A 16,348-nucleotide genomic window follows, 5' to 3' on the forward strand; every position below is an offset into this window, starting at 1 on the left:
TCTTGAAAGCTGAACTACCAGTATGTTCTCTGCCTTCAGGAAAAAATGAGACGTGTTACTATGAACGGCTCTCTGAGGTTTCTGGTATGTGTCAAGGTCACACATACGTATATATGACTATTTGCAGTGAGGTATTGTTACTAACTGGCATCTTTTCCTTTACAGAAATGTTCAAGTGCTCCAGAGTTTTTAATGATGTGCTTTGACTGTGATTCTCCATAGATGAAAAAAGGGAGAAGTAACAGGAAAGAACTCCTTCAGCAGTGAGAGCTGGAGGATTGGCTCAGTTATGGAGCAGAAGCATTGCCTGGAGAATCCTGCAGAGTCCTTAATGTGTTGCTAGCTCTGAATGTGCACAGAAAGATTAGGAAACCATTCCTTGTGCATTTTCTGTATGTATTTGTTCTCCTTCCAGCTCTTCCAGATGAGAAGCTATTGTCCAGTGGTAAGAGTTCAAGTTTGAAGTCTATTCCAACTTTATCGCAGAACTGCTGTATGACGTTAAACAATAAAAGGAAAAACAAAAGTGTGCCATGCCTAGGCACCAGGTTTCTCAGCACAGGTTTCATAACTATTGTTATGCAAATGCCTCCAATATTTCAAAAATGTGCACACATTCTGTGTTCCCTTTTCATTATATATCTTCAATTTTAGGCAAGTATTCTGTATTAATAACAAATATTAGTTTAGAACACTAATTGAAAGAAAAATGTACAGGAAATGTTACTGAGCAGTGTTTTTTTTTAAATTAGACCCCTAATCACATTGAGTTACTTATACATCTGATTAGTGTAAAGATCAAGAATTGCTCAGCAATAATTCTTTACAAGAACCACCAAGCAAGTGGAGGAAGTATTGGACTGGACTCCTCACAAAGACAAAAAGCTCAAACCTGTAAAAAGTAATAATTCACTGAGATCTTATGCAAATTGGAAAAACATCCAGATATATGGCAAAATATAATCAGAGCAAATCTACTTACTTTGTAAATGCTTCAAGATCCCCAGTTGCCAGGTGCAACCATGACGCAAAATATTACTGTGATTCATTTGTTCTAATGGCACATGTGTCTGTAAGAAATTAAGTGAGTGTTTTGTAATAGAAGTTTCCAAGTAGCTATATATGTTGTATTTAACTGGCTCATAACCAAATTTCTATTTAGAGTTCATGGTAGCAAATTTGGTATAAAAATTCAGATAGATCATAAAAAGCAAAAATAGGAACATTTACCTATTTTGTGCCAAATCATAGCAGTTATTCACATTCTGGGAGAGAAAAGAGTGGCTAGCATCTGACACTGCTGTGCATATAGAATTAGCTATATGGATTCCTAAGTTTTTCCCTAGAAAAAGGAAGAAACCAGAAACTGGAATACTCATTTTTTCAGACCAGGAATCCTTCCAGGCTTTTCTGGAAGCATGCATTTCTTTTGCTCAAGCCAATGAAGCTTCATGAAAGAAACAAAATCCCCTCCTCCCAGCCAATGCAGCCACTGGGCCCTTTTCCCATAGCAAGTGCCCTTTCTGCAGGTGGAACAGCTATGAATGTCCCATGTGCGGCTTGTCCAAGTGTGGAGCAAGCAGTGAGGAGCTTGCAGTGAGGAGCTTCCACTAAGGAGTGTGGATCAGAGGGAATGATTTTCTTCAGCTTGTTTAAAGAATTGAAGACTTTTCCCCAGAGCCTAGTTATCGAGAAAAATACAAGAAACAAGAGGTGCCACAAATACTTTGTCAACTTCAGATCTTCCTGGCTTAAAGATGTTACAGCTACATCAGCTGTAACCGCTGATGTACACCAGCTACCTCACACTACTGCAATGGTTTTACTGATAGACTGAGAAGGAGCAATCTATTCCAATTCAAATACATTTTGTTCCATAGAAAACTGGACTTTAAGCAGAAGAAATCCTTCATGGGAACATTTTAACAGCATTAAGTAGCACCGATTAGGTCAGACTTCCCAGCATGTACTGTACTTCCACAGAAGCAGAGACATGTAACAGTTTGGTTTGTTGATGTGGCTGGTTATTCTGAACCAAAACCTCTTCAAGATGTGCTTAGAAAGCACATAAAAATCTGTCTACAAACACAGCTTTCTAAAAACCATAGCTACTGTGGAGCAGACACAGGGTAAGTATCTCTGTGCCATGGATCAAGGAATTGAGGTGCAGCTTGTGAATTCCCTTTGAGATTGTGGACTTTTTGTACATTGAAGTGCTCATGAATATTTCCTATAAATCCTTGCTCTATAATTTTTTGAGTGGTTGCTACATCTCTGTATCAGAATAGATTGCTCAGTAAGGACTATCAGCACCAGCATCGGCCTTGACTAAGTAGAACAAATTTATAAAGAAACATTTTTCCCAAGGGCTGTGAAGAATGGAGCACAGTGAGGGAAAGCATGGGATGAGATAAATCTCAGGCAGGAGAGGGACATCACAAGACATTTGCTTGTACTGCAGGACACCCTTTTTCCCGCAGGAAAGCTAACAGGGTTGATCATAGGGAACGCTGGGCTGCAGATGTTAGGAAAAAACAACTTTATGCTTCTGGGATCTCAGCTCAGAAAGCAGTCCTACAAAGACTCCATTTCAGAAAATTGTTCCTAGAAACCCTGATCAGGGACAATCCCTGGACTCTGCCCAGATTAAGACAGCTTGAAGACATGTGGCTCCAATTTGGGGTATACACCCAGAGCATGCTGGTGCATATCCAAGAAGGAGAGCCTGAGCAGGCTGTGACAGTGCATTTTTAATAGCTGCTGCCTTGTAACACCTGGTAAGTGCTTTAAAGACACTGATGACTGAAAAGTGCAGGGTTTCCACAGTGAAGATCTGGTCCTTTTCCTTAGTATTTCACTCAACAAATAATCTAGCCTTTCCTAGGTAAACATCCCCCTGTCTTTGTGGTACATGTCAGAAAACACTCAAGTAAACATTCAAGTAAAAAAAAAAAAACAAAAAACAAAAAAAAAAAAAAACCACCAGCAACAAAACCAATACTGTTGGAAATCTCTCATAGCAAAAATATTCAAGATTCTTGTTTACTTTCTCATGCTTTCACAGTGTGAATGGATGCTGGCCATGCATCATACAGAAAATTGTCATAGTTGTGCAGATATTTCCTCCCATATGTATTTTTTTCCTATCTAACATAGAGAGATCGTCTCACGTTTCTATCATATGTCAGTTAGGGCAGTTTGTGACACCTTACTTTCAGCAGGTCAGACTTCTCACTTAAAAAGAAACAAAACCAAAACCCAGAAAACCTTATCAAACAAGAATGCATATGAATAGCTTTATGCCAAAGGACATCAAATTTTCTGTTTTCTTGCCATTTTTGGCAAATCATTTGGAAGCAACATTTCTGCTTGCTAGGTATATTAGAGAGCACTGAAGGGGTGGCTACAATGAAACTGGCTGGAAAGAAACAAAAAACTGTTATTGATGTAGCATCCAGAGACAAAACAGCTAAAAATGGGAACAGGAACAGTTACCAAATTATGGATATGTCTTTTCTCACGGGCTTCCCTGGAGTGGGAGCTGCACAGAATCCAGCTGTCCCAACTTCACTGCAGCCTAAAGCTGGTCAGAAATACCCTCCTCACATCCAAAATCTTTCACTTGCTGCTGAATTGATTACAAGACTCATTTTAAGATCCTGTTGATTTTTAAAGCAATGCTCAGTTTAGGCTTTCATATAACTAAATGAGGTTTTGGTTCCCTGTTGCCCAGGTCATGTTCTGTACTTGGTAGATATTGGGCTATAGCTTATACAAAACCACTGTAGTGCTATAAATCATTAAGTGTCAGAGTCTTTCTGTATTATGTCCAGCAGCCCTAGAACATACCGCTTGTAGAGATTCAGGAAGCATCAATTCTGTAAATACTGTCACATCAAGGTTAAAAGCATATTTCAACAACAATTTCTTTTCTAATCCTTGTAGTAGTAATTATTTAAGCTTCAATCATAATATCCCCCATTATTTTCAACACAGCATAGTTTTAGACGTGTACATAAAATGTTGCAGTCAAAGCAAGGTTGCATAAGTAAAGGGAAAATTTCCCATACAGCCTGTCACATGGAGTCCAAGGAGCCTTTATTTCTGAACTGAAAAAATATCCCTGCATTTTCCTAGTCCAGTTTGCATGGAACTCACAAGCAGCAATGTTCATGGTGCTGCAAAAGCAGAACCTAATATTCAGACAGGCAAAAACACCCCTTATCACTGTTCATTACGAATTCAAATGTATTGCCTGAGACATCACATGAGGTCATAAAATCTCACAGCTATTAACTTATAGACAATAATTACTGAACCTGACCTGAACACAGAATACAAAGTCACAGGGCTGCAGATAATCAAATCAGACATTTCTGTGAATGCAGAAGACATATTTCCAAAAACAAACCAAGGGTCAGGCCCACAGCACATGGGAATGATGTAAAATGAAATTAATGGGAACCAAGTTAAAAAGCAGGCCGCTCCCTTTAGCATGCAGATGGCTTTTCCAGACATGGGAGCAACCTCAGAGAGCTTGTCTGAGCTATGTCCACTCACTCCAGTCCTGGAACTGCAGAGAGCAGGCGTTGGTCTGAGGCTGCACCAGGAGCAGGGACTTCCTTCTTGGTTTGGCTGCAGTGCCGACCATTAGGACTAGCTCAAGCTTTAGCCCAAATCCAGGTACCATGAAGCTCAGAGAAGTTCTGATGTTTCTCATACAGGCTTTTGGAGTTATAAGTAGAGCTCAGATTTTGAAACACTTCAAACTGCTGCTAGAGCTCAGGTTTTTATCATTAGTTGTGGAAAATCACAGCATGCTATCTATTGGCCTTGGTCCAGTAATAACATATTATGGGCTCCACTTCGCTGGCCCTGGAGAAAACAGATATCAGTGATGTAAACATACTTCCCACTAAAAACATTGAAGATTCTGTCATACAAAGTTAAAAATAAATTTGTCTTGAAGAAAACTTGCGAAGGGTAATGTAGAAAACTAAGAAAAGGGGTGTAGAATCCCTGCTATACATAGCTTTGTTCCAACTGAAACACAGGGAAAAAGAACAGAAAAAAATCTCATTTCCAATTTCATGCCTACTTCTGAGAAATCATTTCCCTCCAATTCAGGTTGACCTTCTGAAGACTACATGGATGTGATTATCCCCTCAAGGACCCAGAAGAAATAATGTACCATGGGTGTCACACACAAATGGCTAGCCTTTACGCTGACTGTCCCACCCAGCTTTGCTATTGACAAAACATCATTACAAAAAAGGTCAAAATAACAAATTGCTAGAATATTAGAAGATATTTTTATAGCCAAGAGATTCATTTTCCCTGCAACATAAACGCTAACATATGCTACAACATACCCACAACAAGAAAGCTAAATGTTAGCTTCTACATAATAAAAATACAAATTTGCCAAAGATCTGCGCACACTTACATAAACTAACAACACGTGAGACGGGGAATCTCAGACAAGTACTAAAGCATATGGTAAATTACAGTAGGAAGGCAGGCAGACCATTAGACCTTTAGATTAATTGTGATTATTTACATACTTGCCTCCTAGTCTTTCTTTCTCTACAGTTCTATAAGACTACCCTGAACTTCTAAAATTAAAGCAAAACAGTACCAAAGCTCAGTGTTTTCCCAGTGCTGGAGGTGGGCTCTGCTGAAAGGACCCTGAAAACCTGGCTCTGTGCATTCTCACACCAAAGCCAAGCCAGGCCCTTTTCCCTCTGCAGAGGTGACACATCCATTGCAGCACTTTTTACAGGAATCCCCATATCCCCAGGAGGCCTTGCTGCCTTGTTTGGTGCTGACCTATCACCTGTCACCATTGCAGGCAGCCCAGCCCCATCAGGCCACAGGTGGGGAGCAGGAACACGGTGGCAGTGGCAGATGGACACAGCCCCAGCGCAGGTGCCAGAGCACTGGGCCCAGCCCCAGCCATCACCACACAGCTCCCGGCCTCTCCCCTCCCAACAAAGATGTTACCAGCATTGCTGTGGGCAGACTGAGAGAAGCAGGCGAATCACAGCGGAGTTGACCAAAGGGAATTTTGCTGTTCAAAATATACCGAGAGGATATCTGCAATGCAGCTCTAGCAGGCCAGTGTATTTAATGAAGCAGCAGCACAGCGGTTTCCATGTCATTTGCGCTTTCTGCTAGCAAAATCTCCCCCACCCCCTTCTCCCACACTCCCTTTTGTTTTTTCTTTTTCGTTTTTCATTCCAGTGGTCTGTGTGTGTGAGAGAAGACCCTGGTGCTCACAGCTGAGCCAGGGGCTCCTCAGTTGGCTGTGACCAAGCAACTTCGCCCTGTGCTCTGCTGCCCTGTCTCTCACAGCAAGGGAAAGACTCACAATGGCTGATGGTCCCGAAGCAGCATCCAGATCTGAGTAGCCTGGGCTTGACAGATATATTTCACAGCCACCCTCAGTGGCATGCCTGGCTGCATGAAAGGGGGCACCTAGGGCTTGCTCAGCAATGTGCTGGGAAGCTCGGTGGATGAACTGACAGTCCTGGTGCCCAGTTGTGCAAATGTGGGCAGCCGCTTTCCAGCATCCTGCTACTCTTCCAGGGCTAGCTCCACTAGGCGAGCCAACTGTGGCACCTGTCATCTCATATTAAAGCCAGGGACATTTGAGGGACAGAGTGAAATAAAATCTGCAACCTGAGCGGGGCTGAGCTGCCCCAATGGGCACTGTTGAATAGTGCTCACCCTGTACAGGACAGCCAGGGCTGCTGCAAGCAGGACATCGCTTTTCCATGTGTGCATACATCCCACCTCCACAGACCCAATAACTGGAAAGCACAGGCCATGTGGCCACTGCAAGCAGATTTCAGCTCTGCCTTTCACCCGAACAGCCTCTTTGAGAGGGTATCAGCTCCACCTTAACATCAACCAGCTCACCCATCCCTAGCTTTCCATCTTCTTTCTTCCACTCTTCCTTCATACAAAGAAATACAGATCTAGAACATATACTGGATGTATATTTTAAAAGCCCACTGATTTAGATGTGCGCAGACATAAAATCAATTCCTGAGCCTATGGTCTAACCACACCTTTGTGTGGCTTATAATGGAAAAGTCAGTAGTAAAATTAAAAGTGTTGTTAACTTCCAAACGGTGCTTTCTGTTGTTTTATGTTTGGCATAACTGACCAAATGGGACATGTTCACTTTTAATGGTGGTTTTATTTATTTTTCCTACAGTATTTCTTTAGTACTTTTTCCTTTTATATGACATATTAATACATAATTCAGTGGTTTTATGTCTCCCTGCGCAGTCTGCATGATTTCTTGTGCCATTGAACAGTACTATTTATGACCAAATGGCCAAAATGTCTTTTTTTATTAATCTTTCCTGGTCATGGGTTTGCTTGCTTGTTCTTTTGTTTTCTTGCCATTTTCTGAGCCTGCCAGAGTACTCAACTCCCCAGTTTTCCTGCTCTGAACATCTCACTCCAAAGGGTCAGAATTTGCATGTTTACCAAGAAAAGTCAGTCAGCTGACAGAGGTTGAAAATACAGCAGAGGCATCAATGTTCTCAAAGCTGTTATCAGTAAACATCATCTTGCATTACCGTGATACATGAGGAGACACATGTGCACCAGATGCCCCTTTTAACTCTAAAACCAGCAGCCCCATTGTACCTAGCTCGGGATGTATGGCTGTTCCCAAGCCATACATCCCAAGCCATCAGTCCCCCCCATCTTTCCATGCCACCTTTCTGGGGCATTGAAACCGATGTAGCACTACAGGTTGCAAGCCCAGCTCAGCAGGCAGGTGGCCAGACTGCAGGCAGCAGCATCAGTGCAAAGAAATCAAGTAGCACCTTCTTTGTAAACATTGGTTTCAAGCATGTCAAAAGGACTTGGTTATCAGCATCTAGTGTGCACTTTTTAACCAAGTAATTACTTTACCCATAGGTTAATCACTCACTGAATCCAATCATTATAATGCCACTCTGTCAGTACATGGTGTATATCCTTAAATGCCATTTCTAGGATAGTTTCCATCTGCACATCCTCCTCAGGCAATAGCAGAGGACACAGAGACCTTCATTAGCCCCTTGATGGACTACAGACATCCTGCTTGTTAGTCTGTTATCTAACTGCTTATCAGACACATTCTAAAGCTCTCATTATTTTACTTTCACACTGCTGTAATTAGCCTCTGCATTTTTCAGACACTCGTAGTCCTGCTTCAGCCTACACATGCAGATTGTACAGAAAGAAGGTTAAAATACTGATGCCGTAAATGCAAACCTTTTAAAGGTGACCTGTAAAAGACTGCTGATAAAAGAAGTTGGGAAGTTTCTTTTGAGTTTGTTTTCATTTCCTTTGGGTATAGTCTGCTTCTCCTCTGAGCCCTCTGAACGTTGCCAGGGATCAAATACTGCTCAACTACCTGGTGCAAATAATTTCATTGATATAAGGCAGCTGCTTATGAAAGGTGAGCAGGATTCAGCCAGACTCAGGTGAGGAAGGCACTTTCTCCCTTGTTCCATTCCTTGCAGGTATCTTTCCTCTCTTTTTTTCTGTATTTGTAAAGGATGGTCTCAAATGTTGGTTTTTGCAGAACATACCTTCCAACCTAGAAACAGCAAGGGGAATTATTTGGAAACAGCAGGGGGAAATCTGCTTTCTTCAAGGTCTAAGGTTTCTTTGTCATAACCAAGCATTTATGATAATCAGATATGACGCTGGATAGTCCATTGCACCTTGAAACGCCTGCAATGGTAACAGCAAGCGTGAACATACAAGCAGGACTAATTACTGTGAGTGCAGGAAGAGCCTTGTGATCTGACTCTGTTCATCAACAATCCCCTCTCAGTTTCCTTGTAGAACAGTGCAAAAACAAATAAGCAAAAATGCTGCTGCTAAGAAGCAGGCTCATCATCAGCACCATGAACTCACAGTAAACAAGAAACCCAGGAGATTAAAAGCAGCCATTTCTTCACATGTATTGCTCATCTAAGGAAGTTGAATTCTTGTGACTTCTTAGCAGTCCATTCCCAGTGTCTTATGTCTTTCTTTTGGCTTTACTGGCTTCTTTTGAAATAATTTCTGAGTTTCACTAGGATCTCATCAGTTCCCAGGAATCAATTCTTAATGTAGTTTTCCTCTTTCAGTCCAAAACACCTGCATCTTTCAATGCATCACACCTCCTGTTCTTAATGTAGTTTTCCTCTTTCAGTCCAAAACACCTGCATCTTTCAATGCATCACACCTCCTGTTCTCTCCTCACTGGAGCTCCCCTAGTTTACACAATTTTACAAGCTGATATTTCAAGTATTTCTCTCCTTGTGAAACTGAAGCAACCTGAAGCTCATTTCATCAGCTATGTTTCACCTTACTCAGCAGTAAGTATCTACCACCACAGAGAACAAGGTGTGGAAGAGAGATAAAACCGTGAGATTAATCCAGTTTTACCTCTCCACATTTCAAGGAAACAAATCATATTTATTATTTCATTTATATAATGCATCCTCCCTATCATGCTCACCGCTATCTTTCTATTGTTAATACTATCAAAGGTAGTGACTTATGTCTGAGCATTCCAGATTCATGTTACTCAAATTTTAAATGCTTTTTATAAGAGACACTTGTATAGCTATAATTGTTGTCTGCCAGGGAGGTATCCATTAAAAATGTCACTTCCAGCGGTTTCAACACTCTGCCATAAAATTTTGCCCCTGGCTGAACACAGCTAAAAGGTATTTCTTTTCCCACACCAATGCTATGCAGAAGCAGAGCACTGACCTCAGTTTATCACCCCTTCACCTTCAGTATACTGCTGGAGAGTATTAGAAGTAGAGCAGGCAGCAACTCCGGCAATGGAGTGCCCAGTACTTTCCAGTCTAAGATCATACTTCTGATCTCCCATAATTTTGCCAGTTCTAGTTTTGAAGGTTAAGACTTTTGAGGTGAGTTGCTGCGTGTTAGAAACTGAAAAGCCATGATAAAATTTTTTACAAGGGTGATTTCAGCTGGAACCAACAAATGACGTATAAGAAAACAGTATTGTTTTGTTAGTAATGACAATGGTCTCCTTTTGCATCCCTCCTCCACAGGGTGTGGGACTGTTCCACTGGGAGACCCTACCAGCACTCTGCTTTTACTTCAGGGGTAAGTTGGCTCAACAGAGAGAGAAAAGCATCACCCAGGAATAAGAGAGGTGCCTTTTGCTATTACCATGACAATCCACACACATTTGGCCAAGTTATAAACCACAGGTGGTCACTAACTGTGTGTTCCTCATTTTCTGGATGCCTGACTTGAAACCCTGGGGGCTGATTTGCAAAGTGCTGAGTGCTGAAAGCTGTAATTGAAGTCTCTGGGAGCTGTGCTTTGAACATATATTGAGCTATAAAAACACTAAGTACTCAGAAACACCAAACTGGGGCCCCAAAATCAGTGGATCCTTTGACCTTAATCTTCCTGTGACTCAGCTCCCCATCTGTAAAATGGGAATACTGTCACCCTGTTGTCTCACAAGGGTGCTGTAAATTTAAATCCACAAGTGTCTATAAAGTTCTCAAATGCTCTGCTGAGAGCACAGCTGAAACACCCAAGAGCAAATCAATAATTTTGTATTCAGTACACTGTTTGGATGGTGTGAGGTAAATAAGGCCTGGACCACACTTTGAATAGTATGGCCAGATGTCTCTGAGCATAATACAGCAGGGGAAAATAAAAGAAAGGGGAGAGAAAAAAAAAAAAAAAAAAAAAAAAAAGCACTTGCGTAATTAAAGACTGTCTTGTAATGTGTTTACACAGGGGACTGGAGTTGTGGTTATGTGGGCATCTTTAGCTCTGGCATTTCCAGAGCAAGAAAAAGAACACTGCTACTGAGGGATGGTGTACAGTGAATTGCTGACACTCAACACTGTGCAGGAGGTAGGTGAAAAGTGCAGTGATAAATATATCTCACAAAATGTGTAAGTTAAATATCATTATTCAGGGGGCAAAGCAGAGCTAGGACATGGTGGAATGAAGGATGCTGACAAAGCCTTTACTCACTGCCTCTGAATCAGAATACCACTCTTAATTAGGTAATCATATATTTTGCCTCAGCACAGATCACATTTCTTAAATATTTTGTTTGTATTGTTCTGTGTACTCACCTAGCTCTTACTCTGCTGCACATTATTCAGTCCCTGCTATGAAGACAGAACTATTAACTTCAGTGCAAGTTCCTTATGGCTCTGGCACTAATTCACAGTTAATTTACTTCCACGGTACATAGGGGCAAGCCACTGGTATATTAAGCCAACAAGAAACACTAATTTGGGACTTGATTTGATTTTTCAGAGGGAGTGGAAGGCTTTCCCAATCAATGCAGTGGCTATTTATCGGTAGCAGACAAATCCTAGAACTTAAGCACCCAAGATGCTGTTCCAGGTACTCTGAAGCAGAGAGGTATGTATTTGCTACTATGGACACAGATAACTCTGTATTTACTGACACAACACATGACATTCTTCCTCATTTCTGCTCTAATCTGTCCAGCCTTTCTCTTACACTATCCCTCTCTTCACCAAGGTGCTTTCTTCCTCCCTCTGCTCCTCAGGCACTTGAACACAGACAATTAATTCCTGCCTGGCAAGCCAGGTCCCCAGCTCCATCTCCTGTGTATTCCTCAAAACCTGCCTGATCCTATAAATGCTGTCCCAGCCTCCTTCCCTGCAACATTTCAACTCATTTGTTTGAGCTCTTCTCTAAGCCTCACTCTTTCATACAGCTTTATTTCTCCTCTTTTTATGACATACTTCTGTCACCTGAGAAATGTTTCCAGAGCTTATATATGCTGCAGATTTAAAGAAAAAACAACCCAAAGTTTAGAATTTGGCTAAATTTGCCAAATCATCGGAGGTGAGAGAGGAAGATACCCTTCTAAAAACTATGTAAGCCCCTATTCAAAATACTGTCTTTCAGTCCTCAGTGGTGATGGCACAACTTTGCAAAGAGAAGTCTCCAGAATTTAACCCACACTTTTCCCTTAACCCTGCTAAAATATGCTTTTCCTGAAAACGATGAACTTTTCTGCTGCCTGTTGCAGAGTCAAAATTTCAGCCCCAGCCATGGTTTAAGAATAAAAATAAGTATAAAAACAAAACAAACAAACAAAAAAAAAAAAAAAAAAAAGGGAGAAAAAAAGAAAGAAACTTCTAATAAGGAAAATAGGCAGAGCTTGCAGCCTCACCAGTTATTTATGTGCTAAAGCCTTTCAAGTCTCAACTGTGCTGTAAAAAGCAGATTCTGGAAGACATATTTTTGGGGTCATATAGCATGTTATATATCAGAAAGATGGCATTGCATCTTATGAACAGATCCAGTTTCTTTACTGAGTTTTGGCACTTCACTACTGCACTGTGTGCCTGAAGCATCCTGAATATAGTGTTCTAGAGGGTGAAAGAAGTGTTGTTGCCTCTTCCAGCAAGAGGCTGGGAAAACAAAAAAAATTAAAGGAAGAAAATAGGAAAGGAAAAAAAAAATCAAACAAGAAACCAACAAACAAACAAGGAAGGGGAGAAATAGAGTTTCAGCAGCAGATTTTATGTAGCCAGCCAGCAGGATTCAATGTCACTGGAGGGCAACGCCAATGTTTTGCCCCATGCTAAGCTGGTCACACCTGGAGCCTTTCTGAATGGATCTGTAAGCTACAGATGCTGTAAGATACAGTGTCTCTTCCTGGTTAGTTTGAATAAATAAATAAAACCCTCATCTACTAACTCAACAATTTGTTCTCCAGAGGTCACTGTGATCTATATTCAGCTCTTCTGACAGAGTGCAAGTACAACACTGGCAAAGTACTTAAGATTAATTCCAGTAGTGATGGAAAATAAGAAGTCCAAGTTGTTTTCTGTTCCACACAATGGGTAATAAAAGCAGTGTGAAGCTCCAAACTTTAACTTTCTACAAGTGCAAACAGAATTTCCTATTCTGTTTGGGTCCATGAGGAGGAGTTATCTTCTCAACCTCATCTAGATTTTTTTTAATTTAATGGTTTCCGTGGGAAAGATGGCCTTAAATCTCAAAGGGAAAGCCCATCAAACCACAGATCTCCAAGGCTGCAAGCCCAGGATAGTCTTTGCACAGGGACACACACCCAGCCAGTCTCCAGCCTCAGCTACACACTGGCCATAGGCAATTCTGTTTGGCACACTAAAGGAAATTCCTCAGATAGGGTACTGATACTTCCAGCCACATCAGAAATATTTCATATCATGACTGTCTAAATACTAAGTAATTACCCCAGATCAGAAACTAGTAGCTGGACAGCTAGGCCAGATGTCTATTAAGCTGAGCCTTGGCTTTCCCTTACCCAAGTTTTATGATCAGCAGTCATGGCCATTTCTGAGGAAAGACCTGGATTCCCAGCAGTGGCCTGGCTGCCAGCGCATCACCTGCAACAACTGTTCACAAGCCATAAATGGTTCAGGTGTGCAGAGGAGAAATACAGGTGAGAGACAGGAGGCAGAGAGGGAACAGCTTGTCACTTCTGCATGGTGTGATGGGATGTCAAAGAAAGAAACAAACAGCTAACCTCACAACAGATTAGTAAGTTTTCTGCCTTTCTGCCATCTCCTTCAGGTTTGCTTTTGCTCAGTTGGCTATTTGTCACCATTGCACACTCCTATGGCTCAACTTAAGTGGTGTCTTATCACCCTTCTGCTGCTTATTCAAGTTACACAAGTCCCACCACTCTGGGGCTTGTTAGATAAGGACAGAAAGGGAAGAAGCATAAGACAAGTACAACACAGAGCAAGTGGATGCTTTAAGTAATTGTTTCCTTGCCTTGCAGAAAATAGTTGCCCCTCTATCCTCTAACCCTTTGTCAAAATTTAACCTTGGAAATAAAGATTTCACAGAAGGAAAAGCTCTTAAATAGCAAACTGTTTTCATGCTTCACTTCTCCAGAAGTGAGCTGTTGGTTTTGATATACTTATTATACTACATCTGTCTTCTAAATCACAGAGCAATATTAACATCTAACTTTTACCATAAATTGTGAACATCTAAGTAATTTCCCTGAATTTTGCAAGTGAAAATGTCGCCATCTCTCAATATCTGTCTCTAGCATGTATATACTGGTATGTTTTACTTTCTCCCTCCAGAAAAAAAAAAAATAAATAAAAGAGCAAACCCTCAAAACCATCTGAACAAAGATGAGCTGCTATTAACATTACTTTCAGACTAAGCAGAAGTTTGTGATATGAGATGCTATTCCCTTACCCCATCCCCCAACTCATACGGCAGAGAGGTGATATTTATCTTGCAACAAAAAAAGAAAGGAAAAAAGGGGGGAGGGAAGTAAACACAGCATCTTTGAGACAAATTTTACAGCACTCTGAATGATATGTGCGCTTTTTATGTTTATGAAACCACCATCTAGCAAAAAATAGCAGCCTAATATTTTGACACGAAGGTCATTTGAAAGTTTTACTGCCTGCAAGCCCGATCCATTTTGTTGACAAAAAGCTCTCTCAGGGCTCTTTAAGGTGCCCCAGCCTGCTCAACTTTCTCTCTGTCTAGCATTTCTATTTCCCCTCCTCACCCCCCCCCCACCAGACTAATTACCAGCTCATTAAGGCTGTCCTAATGAATTATGTTACAGCATTAAGATAGGGCTTGGAATAAATGCTCATTTAGGTACAGGAGGAGGGACAGAGAGATTACTACTTTTGTCAACCTTGCCAGTTGAAGCTAACTTGATCTGACCACACTCAACATCCAGACCTCTTGCCCCTCCCCCCCCCCCGCCCCCCAATCATAAATATTTCAGCTGAAATGAATTTTAAATTGATATAAACATGCTCTTGGGAGGAATTGGCTTCCTAATGCCACAGAAAATGTTCAGGAAGGTTATGCTATGTGCACATCTGAGCTTGTGGTCCATGAGCTGTGCTGCCTGCTCCTACAAAGGGCTGAGGAGTAATAGGGGGTGTGGAATATCCTCCCCTGGTTCAGTGAGGTCAGGCAGCAAGGCAAATGGACTTGGCACTGACCAGCATTTATTAATTAAAGTCCTTCTGTCATATTTTGGAAGACTCACAAAGGTAGACAGAGCAGGCACCGTTTAACATTGCTCCACACTGCATAATGAAATTGTTCCTGTTTCACATATAGAAGAGCAGTGCTGGTTCCACAAAGAATTCTGCAACCTAGACAAAACCAGGAGCAGTAGAGGAGAGTGGGGCTATTATATAGTTCCCAGGGCAGCACTCTTAACATTCTGCTTTTCTGGGTTAAAACTGTCGGTCCGAGGCGCTCTACTTGGAGCTCATGTATTTGGTGACAGCCTTGGTGCCCTCGGAGACAGCATGCTTCGCCAGCTCACCCGGCAACAGAAGCCACACGGCCGTCTGGATCTCCCAAGAGGTTATGATAGAACGCTTGTTGTAATGCACCAAGCGCGATGCTTCACCAGCGATGCGCTCGAAGATGTCGTTAACGAAGGAGTTCATTATGCCCATAGCCTTGGACGAGATTCCAGTGTCGGGATGCACCTGCTTCAGTACCTTGTGCACGTAGATCGAATAACTCTCCTTGCGGCTCTTCTTGCGCTTTTTGTCACCCTTCTGTGTTTTAGTCACTGCCTTCTTAGAACCTTTCTTGGGAGCAGGAGCGGACTTAACTGGCTCCGGCATTTTATGACCACCCCTAAGCCGCAGAAATTATCATTATCATTATCAAAGACCCCTCACCATCATCCATGTATCTTGGACACTTGAAGCACTATGTCTCACTTTTGAAAGGCAAATCCTGTATTTTATTAATTTGTTGCTATTCTTCTGTTGAGCAGGTATATAGTGGTATCTGAGCTTTGGCTCTGGCCCTCCAAAGGGATTTTAAGGTCTGTAGCACCCTTCACACATTTGCTTTTCTCCTCATTGGGTCTTTGATGTAAGTAGGTGAAACACACTGCAGAAGAAATGCAAAAACAACAGTGCCAGAAGTCTTTACCTGAGACAGTGATGATCAAAAGTAAAATGTGGTACTTTAAATAGGCCTAAATTTCCTCAAAATACACTATCAAGATTAATTTTCACTACATGCATGTGGGGCTTTCAATTATGGTCAAGGTTGCAATTTGCTCACACTTTAAAATCTAGTCTGTAACTGATAAATATATGCTAAATATACAAACTAACATAAGACAGCTGAACATGAGACAGATAAGAATTTATTCTATTCTCCAGGAACCACCTATTTCTTGAGAGCTCTAATTACTTTCAGATTTTGGTGAAGAATCATTAAAAGCAAATCAGTTAATACTGTGTCCTCTGTATTACTGTTCTTATGTATTACCTTTTTTTTCCAGATGCTTCTT

At 41.4% G+C, this 16,348-nt stretch overlaps 1 pseudogene across 1 annotated transcript; it reads right to left on the bottom strand.

The window, feature by feature from the left end:
• Positions 1-15,287: 15,287 nt before the first annotated feature.
• LOC308219834 (histone H2B 5 pseudogene) lies at positions 15,288-15,665 on the bottom strand (annotated as a pseudogene). The gene has a single exon. The product of its transcript is annotated as a histone H2B 5 pseudogene (transcript).
• Positions 15,666-16,348: the final 683 nt, after the last annotated feature.

The sequence above is a fragment of the Psittacula echo genome, assembly GCF_963264785.1.
Source record: "Psittacula echo genome assembly, chromosome: 4".
In the NCBI taxonomy this organism is placed as follows: domain Eukaryota; kingdom Metazoa; phylum Chordata; class Aves; order Psittaciformes; family Psittacidae; genus Psittacula; species Psittacula echo.